The sequence below is a fragment of the Macaca nemestrina genome, chromosome 1 (assembly GCF_043159975.1).
Source record: "Macaca nemestrina isolate mMacNem1 chromosome 1, mMacNem.hap1, whole genome shotgun sequence".
Lineage (NCBI taxonomy): Eukaryota > Metazoa > Chordata > Mammalia > Primates > Cercopithecidae > Macaca > Macaca nemestrina.
Genome location: NC_092125.1, coordinates 21704248 through 21715791, shown reverse-complemented (window position 1 = coordinate 21715791; position 11544 = coordinate 21704248). Strand labels below are relative to the sequence as shown.

Genomic DNA, 11544 nt, shown 5'->3' with positions numbered 1-11544 from the left:
GATCTGACTCTTGAAGCTAAAACTCTGAAGACGATATTTGCCAAGTGGCACTGCTCAAAGGAAAGTATCCTGTCAAATCCACCCAGCCTGAGCTCCAGATTGCTGAAATTTCGGGAGGCCCATTTATCAGAGGAAAATTACAACTTCCTTGATCAGGTCACCCCGATTTGCACAGGTGGTAACCCTAAATCTTGGCCAATTTCCAGTTTGGGTAATTCTATTTAGCTTTTCATGATTCCAGCTTCGGCTTCACTGGGGACATTGTCCTTCCCTCCTGTCATCCTCCTGGAAATTGCCATGGCTAGGAGAGATCTCACTACATTTTTGTGTGCTGAGTAGATTTTCCTCTGCTTTGAAATGAAGATATTTTTCTTGTTAAACCAATTTCCAGGTAACTTATTTTTAGAAACGTAGCCCCAGACCTTTTCTCACTAACCAGGTAAATTAGAGAATGAGAGACTATAATAGCTCTTCCGGAACTTGATTGTTTGTTTGCAGGGTCTGCAAAGGCAAAGAATTGCTAGTGGCCAGGCAGATCACATAAAGTGTGAAAAGGCCAGTGGGGTGCAAGACAAATGGGAGTGATAAGGACTGGGGAGTTCATTTCACATCTACACTCATTTTTTAAGAGTAAAACATTGTAGAGTATAAACAAAACTCATTCCTGAGATTAATTTGGTTTCCAGGTCACCATTTGTTAAACTCTAATAATCTAACCTGTGAATCTTACAGATTAAAAACAAATAACAGAGGCACTGAGAGAGACAATTTACAGAGCCAGTTGAAGGTAAGTCTGTGTTATTGTCACACTTCCTGTCACACAATCCACACAGCTGGGCTTCCATTCCAGGTTGCTTTCTCTTCCAACCTTTAGAAAGTTGCATTATCCTATCACAGTTTCCCTGCTTTCCTAACATTCTTTCTTACTATATCTCTTATGCTAATAGTATGCATTTTTTTTTTTTTATTTTGGTAGAAAGAATGCTGGGACTTTGAACGATATGGGTCCAGTCCTGGTTCTATCCCATATTGGCAGATTAACCTGGGCTGGTTTCTTAACTAATTTTAAGTTTACTCATTAGTGGGCACTATTACAAACTAAAGATTGCTCATCTAATTCAATTTAAAATTTTAATGCCATTCAAATTTTTAAAATTATCTCCAAATAGTGCAGTAGGCCCACACTAGGATACTATTCATTTGAAGATTGAAGTCACCACCTATACTTAGTAAATTGATATTTTCTGTAATTGAGACCCTTCCCACCAAAAATGCTGTCCATTATGCAGTAAGTATCCATTGGGAAATCAGATTCTTATTAACTGGATTAGTTCCCATTAGAATTATTTTAGAAATTGTTTTGGAACATTGTTTTTAGAGAGATGTGGGATTAAAAACTTGTTCTGTCATTTAAAATTTTTGTGACCTTGGATAATTATTAAAGCTTAGTTTCCCAATCTGTAAAATGAGAAAACAATAGCTACTTCATTAGCACAAGATTAAATGAGACTGTGTGCAATGCCCCTGGCACATATGCTAAAGTAATAGTTACATTACATAGTCAGGTATCTTCGCTAACTCTTTCCCTCCTTTCCTACCTAACTTTTATGTGACCAAAACACAGGTTTACTCTAGAGGATCTAACTGCTTTATTTTTAAAAAGGTTTTTTAGAAACACATATTTTTTCTAGTTGAAAGAGTCTGGAAAACTAAAAAATATGACATAATTTGAATGGAAGTAGCATTTGGTTGCTTAACATGAACCTGACAAATAAATAGATTTCCTTAAAGTTTCCCAGTAGGACTGTTATCCCTGTCGGTCTCCTAACTCAAACAACATATTAAAGAAGAATAAAGGATGCATAATTTTTTGAGGTCTGAACTCATTATGTGCTTTTGATTTTCAAAGATATTTGTGTTCCAAGTGAATGACAGGTGAGAAAACCTCCTGCCATAATCTCCCACATTCTCCACAAAGGGAAAATTTTGAGTGACAGTTTTGTACTCATAAGCCAACCTTTAGAGAAGTCTCCAAAGGATTTCTCTGAGCATGTGGAGACTTGGTTTAAGTATAATGGCTTGACTGGAGAATGATGAGGCTTGGACAAGTAAGTGATGGTGTGGGGATTGGGACACGATCAAGTAAGGATGAGATGTAGGGTAGGAAAAATAATCCTGGGGCTCTTCTTGCATTATCCCTTTGCCCCAATCCCTGAGGAATCCTGAAATGCTTCATCTTATGGTGGAAGTGGTATGTTTCATTTAAAATCTTTCGGCACTCATCTAGGGACTGAGTCCACTACATCTTTGAATTTTAAAGGAAGCTCCCTCCTCAGAGTTTGCTTCCTAGTTGGTGTTTGAACCAAAATGAGACATACCAGTCCTAGTGATGACCTTTGAATGTACAGCATACCATAATTTCAAGCACTAGAAAAACTCCTGGTAGATGAGTCCTGAATGTAGGAGCAAATAACTCTATAACTTGAACACTTTCCAGCTCAGCCACCATATTTGATAAATAGAGAAAAGAAGGCCCAGAGAAACTAAATCGATCACCTAAACTAGGAGTTGGAGAATTATGGCTCACAAACCAAATCTGGCTCATGGCCTCTTTTTGTAAACAAGGTTTTATTGAAAAACAGCCATACTCATTCATTTACATATTATATCTGGCTGCTTTCATTTTGCAAGAGCAGAGTGTAGTAGTTGCAACAGGGACCATATGACCCTGAAAGCCTAAAATATTTGTGATCTGATCCTTTACAGAAAGTTTGCTGACCTCTGGTCTAAAATCACATAGTCAACTGGTAACAAAGCCAGGACTACAATTATGGTCTTGAACCACACCAGAAGAGACAGAAATAATATGAAAATTTTAAAAAAATGTATATAAATACTTGGGGCCCTGGAAACAAAAGACATTACTGAACTTGATATATTTCTATTATTTGTATTACTGCTATAATAAATATCAGGATACTCTTCTAAATCTATTAGTCCTAAACTAAACTTTAACCAAGGTCAAAAATTAGAGATGAACTACATTAGATCACTAGAGTCCTCCATGACCCATGCATCCATTTATCCCAGATAACTGTCAATCTGCTCATCAGACATGCTGTTGTTATACAATCTCTTTTTGTGCCTTTTTAAAAAAAAGTCCTGTTTAAGGATCATTCAGCATCCTAATAAGGATTTCATGAAGATTAAGCAGCAAGGGCATTTAAAGAACAAATCACACCTGACAAACTTCGTAGTCTTTTACAACGTAATTTCAAATTAGCAGATGAAAGGAAGGCAAGGGATCTTATGTCTCTGCCTTTTTGTAAAACACTTGAGACAGGATCTCTCACAAAATGTTAGTGGCAAAGCTATTTTATATCAGCCTTTGCCAATTCAAATGGTCTTCAATGCTTCCACCTAGACTGAAGAGAGAGTGATGATAAATGGCAACCCAAGGAGTTTGGGCATGGATGCAACACCTCTGAGGTTACTAAGCAATATCACCATTAACCTTGAATAGGGCACACTAAAGTCATGATCATCAAATTTGTGGGTGATATTCAGATATAACATCTCAAGGAAGGTAAAAGAAGAAAAAGAATTAAATAAAAGTGAATATATGGACATGGACCCAGCCAAAAAAATCTGTGCAGATAAATAATAAGCCAATGTCTTATCCTTGAAGTAGCTCTTCCAAATTTGAGACCCAGAAGTGACTGAACACCCAAAATATTGAATTGGAAGTTAGGGTTACTACTACTAGATGTGAAATGTTCTGGTACAGCCTATCCCTATTCAAATTATGAAGATAAAGATTTCTAAGCAGCAAGGCATATTGGTTGTTAAATAATAAAGGAAAAATAACCAATTCATTCATTTGTGTACTCAGTCATTCACTCACTCACTCTAAACTGGGTGCCAATCATGTGCTTGTCACTGCTTTAAGTACAAAACAAGCATAGATCCTGCCCTTATGGAGTGCTTTCCTCTCTCTCTCTCTCTCTCTCTCTCTCTCTCACACACACACACACACACACACACACACACACGGGTTTTCTTGGGAGCTGCTAAGTACTAGGAAGTAAAATAAAGCAGGATGATATACAATAGCAGAGGAGTGGGGGACAGGCTGTATTGCATTTGATGGTAGGATGAGGGAAGCCCTCTCGATGAAATGGAATTTGAGTAGAGAAAGGATGATCGAGACAAAGGAAACAGAAAGTGCAAAGGTCCCAAAATGAGAGCACATTTGATACTTGGAGAACACACAACAGGAGTATGGAGAATAAAAGGAAAGGTCCTGGGAGCTGAGATCAGAGAGGCAGACAGGTGCAAAGGTAAATATTATCTTGTAGGTTTTGGTAAGATAAAATTTGGTAAGGTAAAATCACTTCATATTTTATGTTCATTGAGATGAAGAGCCACTTTGAGACAGAAACTAACACCTTAAAATGATCACTCGGGTTGCTGTATGGAGAAGAGACAAGGGAGCCAGGTAGGAGGAGGAAGGCAGGTTGAGAGGATAGTACAGTATTTTAAGTGAAAGCTGATAGCAGCTTAGACTTCAGTGGAGGCAAGCAGTGAAGGTGACCAAAAGTGGTTGGATTATGGCTATGTTTTGAAGTTATATTCAATAGGATTTATCACTTGTTTGGATGTGGAAAGAAATAGAATGAAATGAATCACAGATGCCTTTAAGGTTTTTTGGCTTGAACACCAAGATAATGCAAGTTGCCATTTTACTCAAATGGAGACAACTGGGAGAAGAGACAGCTGAGGGGGTAGGAATCAAGATTTCAGTTTATACCAATTCAGTGAGTCAGAGCATTGCACACATCACTCTTCCTTATACCTGATCTTTCTGAGAACCTTCTGGAGTTCTCCATCCTAGGACCCTAAGTGGTCATCATAACTTGAAGTTTATGTCATAGTAACCAACATTAGGGAGCAAGTATTATGCCCAAGATAAAAAAGCAAACAAACAAACAACAACAACAACAACAAAATTAAGAACACACAGAAAAAGCCACAAATCAGAAATACCACTGCTTCTACCAATGAAAAGCCAAAAGTTAAATCTTTTGAAAGGTTAGTAAGAAATAGCAAGGAGCAATTTGGTTTTGGTCATGCGATATTCAAAAACAGATCTTGAGGGGGGTGAATTTAGAGATGGGAAATGAAGAATAAAAAGAGGATTAGGGAAGATGTTAATTTGCATGCTGCCTTTGGAAAGTAGAGTTATGTGTGGGTTAGAATCTATTGTTCTCAAATTCAGAACAAAGATAACAAATAGTGTAAAATTGTGGCTTGTCATGATTAGCTGGTCACATTCAGAAAGTTACTTCTTTTTTGGCACTTCAGTTTCTTTCTCTGTTAAAGATAAGGTATAAACTAGATAGCTTTTTACAATGCTCCCATCTTCCAAAATTCTAGATTATGGCCACTCCCGCTGTATCATTTCTCACCTTATGACATGCACCCCTCCCATGAAGTGTGTTAATAGATGAAGAGGAACCGTTTCAAGACATCCATTTAGAAAGATAGTAATAGCATCAGAAAAAAGTAGAACAAAGAAAATTAGATAAAATTCACTCTCTACCACAGAAGGTTATACAAACTTTCCCTTACTCCCCCAGAGTCCACTTACCTTTTGAGCTCTACCCCATATGTTGAAGTGGGAAGTGTCCTACACAATGCAAAATGTTTGACAGCATGCCTAACCTCTTCCCATCAGATTCCAACAACACTACCAACCTCCTCCTGTTGTATGTAACAACTAAAAAACATCTCCAAACATTGCCAAATGTCCCCTAGGGGGAAAAATTGTCTCTACTGGAGAACCACTGATCTGAGAGAAGCAGGCCTACTGGTTCCATTTTCCTGCTTGAGTGAAACACCACTGTGGGTGGCATACCTTCTGACCACGGCTCATCACACCAGCTTACAGATAAGAATACTTGCCCACCATATAAATTCCCATCCACACAATTAAGTAAGACATGGTTTGTGTATTAGCATATCCAGCTGCTTGTTTGCCTGTCCCTGATATTTCAGTCCAAGTACAGTGGTTTGGCATAAATAATACACAGCTGAAGCCTGAAAGATACTGTAAATATGCAAGTTCAAAACTACTGTGGTTTTTTCAAGTATACTACAAACAAACCACTCTTAGCTTGAGAGGGAAAGGAAAAAATCCAACCCTAATACCATTACTTAAATAGGCCCATTAAAAATGAGCTGTGGGTGAAATACGCCTTTATTAAACAGATGACATTACATCAGGAATGATGAATCATAAAGTTTCTTTTCGGTATTACAATGGTATACGACCTTTTAAACTTTAATCACTCACCTCCTATTCTGCACTACCATCAGGTGTGCAGGCTTCTTGCTGATTACATTAACATGAGGCAGCTGGGGAGCTATTGGCATCCATTCTCGACAGGCTTTTAGTAGCATGGCTCCACGACACAAAGCCAGAGCTGGGGCAGCCGCAGGCTTGTCTGGAAAGGGAAGCATGGCCTCCAGCTCACTGCCAGAGTCCAGCAGTTACAGGAAAAGTACTCTTGTGTCTTACATACTACTGTTCTCCCAGAAGTTGGCATAGGATCCAGCACACAGTAAGAACTCTATCAACGCTTATGGAACAAATCTCAAAGGGACTGGAATAATCTGTTACATTTGGACAGGGCTTCCAGTTTAAAAGATCGTTATTCAGTTTTCCCAGGGAGCGGGCGAAGAAGGCCCAGGGTCACACTGGTAATAACTGATGGAACTGGATTACAGTTTGTGTTCTTTCCACTGTGGATAGAAGACAACACTGTGCTGTTGATAAAAGCACAGGCTTAGCTTCCATCCCAGCCCTTCAGTAACTGTGCAACCTTTCACAAGTCATTTAAATCCCCTAAAATACACAGTCCTTCTAGGTTGATTGGGAGAACTATTTGAGATGATGCATGTAAAAAGCTTGCCATGATGGGTGGCACATGGTAAGCACCCAATGAATGTTATTTATAATTATTTACAGCTTCATAAAATATCCTATGGACAAACTGAAAACTACAGAATCCTTAATGGAAAGCAAAATTTGATTTGTCAGTTACCTTGTGAACCATCACCCCTAAAATTTGATTGAGGCCCCAGTTAATCTGCATTTACCTTTCTCTCGATCTTTCTTATTTCTACTTGTTAGGAAGCTGAGTAAGGGACAATTAGTCGTTTGCCCCTTAATAGCCTCAACCCGCAACTTGATACCAAAAGTATCCCACGGCCCCTCTTGAGAAGTTTCATTTCATGAAGTCTTTGTGTCAGTGATAATCTAACTAATATGTAAGTATTTTTAATCGTAGTTCTTCTCACCAACATTTTAAATGGCAGAGAAGAAAATATAAGGAGGTTCAAGAAGAATTTTAGTAAAGGTTTTTGATAGATTTGGAAGTTAATAAAAAACAATTTTGAAAGAAATCTTTTGAGTTGTAGCCATGTAAGAAAACTAACATTTTCTAAAAAGAATTATCCATTGGTTTCTGTTCAGAGACAATATGCAAGTGTGGACAATATGCAAGTTTAGATAAAACATTATTTTGCCCCAGGATAGCATATACTATGCTCCTTACGAGACTTCATCCAAAATTAGGATTTCATGTATCATTTAGTATACTTTAGCTATAAATTTCATGAACACCAACTAAAGGAACATAAATGGTAAATCACAGAAAGTCAGGAGATATGTTGATATTAGAGTTCATTATCCTGTTATCCCAACAATGTCAGCAAATTTCCTTCCATCTTTCTTTTTTTTTTTTTTTTTTTTTTGAGACGGAGTCTCGCTCTGTCGCCCAGGCTGGAGTGCAGTGGCGCAATCTCGGCTCACTGCAAGCTCCGCCTCCCGGGTTCACGCCATTCTCCTGCCTCAGCCTCCCGAGTAGCTGGAACTACAGGCGCCTGCAACCGCGCCCGGCTAATTTTTTGTATTTTTAGTAGAGACGGGGTTTCACCGTGGTCTCGATCTCCTGACCTTGTGATCCGCCCGCCTCGGCCTCCCAAAGTGCTGGGATTACAGGCGTGAGCCACCGCGCCCGGCCTCATCTTTCATTCAGCATTGTCAGTTGCTGCTTTGGTCTCTTGCCTAGTTTCCTCCAAGGTCTCTAAATGCCATCATACCTTTTCAACATCATCATAACCAGAAGAAAGGGCTACTTCCTTAAAGAAGTCTCTTTTGTTAATAGCAAAGAAATCTTTCTCATATTGTCACCAGCGGGTATTATTTTCCATTCCATGGGTTGGTTCTGGTTCACATAATTACCCCCCAAACTAATCATTGGCAGAGAGAGTGAAATTATCATGACTGACTTAATCATGATTCAGCCACTGAATCATGATTTAATACTCTGAACAAAGCTGAGGTTCTGCTTGCAAGTTAGAAGGTGACTGAGCAATGGCTATTGGGTAGGCAAACAATTGTCTGTTATCATCCCATTAGTCATATTCTAGTTCAGTGGTTCCTGAATCACCTTTTAAACATTCTGCTCATATGCTAAGTCAATTATATTACAATCACTGGAGTAGGACACAGCAATCAATACTTTTTGAAGCTCCCTGAGTGATTCTGAAGTGTAGAGATGTTTGGGGATAACCGTCCTAGCTATCAGTTCATGTGAGCCATATTAGCAGGGGTCTACTGAGAGATTTCCTTTCTGGTCCACAGGGATCCTGCAGGTCCGATTTGGTCCCATTGGACACGGAAATGCCTTATGACTTATGTTGACTTGAACAGAATATGACAATATGTCATCATACCTCTACAGAATCAACACAGCAATCCAAATATGAGAGAAAACCAAAAGTTCCCCAAAATTATGTGAATATTTTGAAGTATTAAATTTTTTATTGTTTTACAAATTTTAAGCCAATTTTTCATTTCAAAATGACGATTAAAATGGGATAAAATAGCTCTGCATCATAACTTACACTAGAGAGTTTCAGAATGGTAAAGATCACCTAACACAACCACTGGGATGTTAGCTTTACATGACATTTTACAAGGCAAGAATTTTTTTACCCATTTGGTCACTGCTGTGTCCTCAGTGCCTAGATGAACATCTCATACCATGCCTGGGTTTATGACTCCTTGCTCAATTTCCTCACCTGTTATATGGGGACATGAATACCTTATATGTCCCATAGGAGGAAGGAACAACTGCATTTTGAAGAAGCAAAACTGAGAACCAGTTCTAGCACTACCAGCTGAGCGACATGCTACGGAGTCACTTAATCTCCCTGAGCTTCTGCAGGAAGAGAAATTCTATTTTGTACCTCAAAGAGTCTCTATGGGACTCCAGGGTGGTGGTGTATGTGAAAGCGCCTTGCAACATGTACATTCCTATACAGATAGGAGTGATTATTTTAAAGGAGATAAACATAAATGTTCAATTAATGCAAGACAAAATTCAGAGTGCCTTCCATCTGAAATGTGCTTTTCTCTTTCTCCCTCTTCCTCTGTCGCTCTCAAAATGTTAATACGGGTCTCCTCTATAAATAACGATAGTGGCATACTGACATCCAGATTTAAACGCTGCAGCACAGCACCCTGTACAAGGAGAAGGCTGACACAGAGCTTCTATTTTTATATGTTTAGTGATATATCCAAGTGTCACTCAACAACAACAGGAAAGGAGTGACTGAGCCGATATCATTCACTCATATCTTCACCCCTCCCCCGCCTACCACTCCGACACATCCATGACAAGCGCTGCCTGGCTCCACCTGCTCACCACCTGTCAATATCTGGGTTGAAAAAAAAAAGACTCCAGCACATGACTCTTAATTTTTATTAGTATAAATATAGATATTCTAAATAATAATCTATGCTCAGCACTTACATTGCAAGGCGACAAGAATTCCATTGCACTACTTCTTGAAATGTTCTATCTCTGTATCAGATGATCCCTGCAAAGGCTACTCCAGACTTTCTAAGATGGAAATCAAAATAGATTGTGGCATTCAACTGAGATCACTGGGGAAATACAAGGAAATACCATGGACTCTGATTACAACTTCTATGAGGACATAGGACCAATTCTCCTGACTTCAGAGAAAGGTGCTCCTATGATTTTATCTAACTGAGCAAACCAATGCTATGACCCCTCCCTTTTCCTCACAAACCTTTCAGAGGCTACACTGGGGCATATTATCAGGACAGGTAGGGGTAAGAGCCTCCTCAACTGAAAATCAATGTGGCTCATCACAGTCTCAAAACACCTAGGAATGTGTCATACACAAAAAGATCAAAGCCCCCCCCAGCAAACAAGTGACACGGAAACCCAACAGTGCTTGTGGCCAGGAGAAGAAGTGAACACATGCCTTAATAATTCATTATTTGGTTGTTATTCAATATGCTACATGTGATTTATACGTTTGCTTGTTGTAGCAATTTGATTGAAGTAGCTAGTCATAGCAAAACAGAGACAGCTATGAAACCAGGCAATCATAGGTTCAAATCCTGTCTCTGTAAGTTCCTGGATGTGTGACTTCTGAACATGTTATTTTACTCGTTCACATTTGTTTCCTCATCTGTCATAGATATGACAATACTTGGAAGATTATTGTGAGGATAAAATGAGAGTATATATATAATACGTACTACAGTGGCTGGTTTATAGTAAGCTATAGCTAATACAGTTGTCCCTGGTCCTTGGGTATCTGCAGTGATTGGTTCCAGGACTCCCTGAAGATACCAAAATCTGCAGATGAACAAGTCCCTTATATAACGTGGTATATATAGTGTTTGCATGTAACCTACACATTCTCCCATATACTTTAAAATTACTTTAAATCATCTCTAGGTTACTTAGAATACCTAATGCAATATAAATGTTACCCAAGTGTCCATCAACGGATAAATAAAGAAAATGTGGTACATGTACACAATGGAGTGTTATTCAGCCTTGAGAAAAAATGAGATCCAATAATTTGCAAAAACATGGATGGAACTAGAGATCATTGTGCTAAGTGAAATAAACCAGGCACAGAAAGACAAAAATTGCATGTTCTCAATTATTTGTGGGGTACAAAAATCAAGACAAACTCATGGAGATAGAGAGTAGAAGGATGGTTACCAGAGACTGGGAAGGGTAGTGAGAGTGGTAGGGGAGGTGGGGATGGTTAATGGATACAAAGAAAAGTAGAAAGAATGAATGAGACCCACTATTTGATAGCACAGCAGGGTGATTATAGTCAATAATAACTACTTTGTACTTTTTAATATAACAAAAAGAGTGTAATCAGATTGTTTGTAACTCAAGGAATAAATGCTTGAGGGGATGGAGACCTCATTCTCCATGATGTGCTTATTTCACATTACATGCCAGTATCAAAACACCTCATGTACCCCATAAATATATATACCTAATATGTATCTGCAAAAATTAAAAATTAAAAGAATTTTAAAATTTTAAATGGTGTATAGTTTTTGCACTGTATTTTAAAATTTGTATTACTTTTATTGTTTCTTTGACATTTTCAATGCACTGTTTAATCTAC

General features: G+C 38.5%; 2 long non-coding RNA genes across 6 annotated transcripts in view; one reads left to right on the top strand and one right to left on the bottom strand.

Moving 5' to 3' along the window:
• LOC139356472 (uncharacterized) overlaps positions 1-11544 on the bottom strand; it is a 274354-nt gene that overhangs the window by 54420 nt on the left and 208390 nt on the right. The window lies entirely within an intron of this gene.
• The window catches only part of LOC105492948 (uncharacterized), a 39095-nt gene that overhangs the window by 816 nt on the left and 26735 nt on the right, over positions 1-11544 (top strand). For all 5 annotated transcript variants that reach the window (XR_011610597.1, XR_011610598.1, XR_011610596.1 and 2 more), the window contains exons 2-3: positions 733-787; positions 9945-10102. This is a non-coding gene — a long non-coding RNA (uncharacterized lncRNA). The remainder of the gene's footprint in view (positions 1-732; positions 788-9944; positions 10103-11544) is intronic.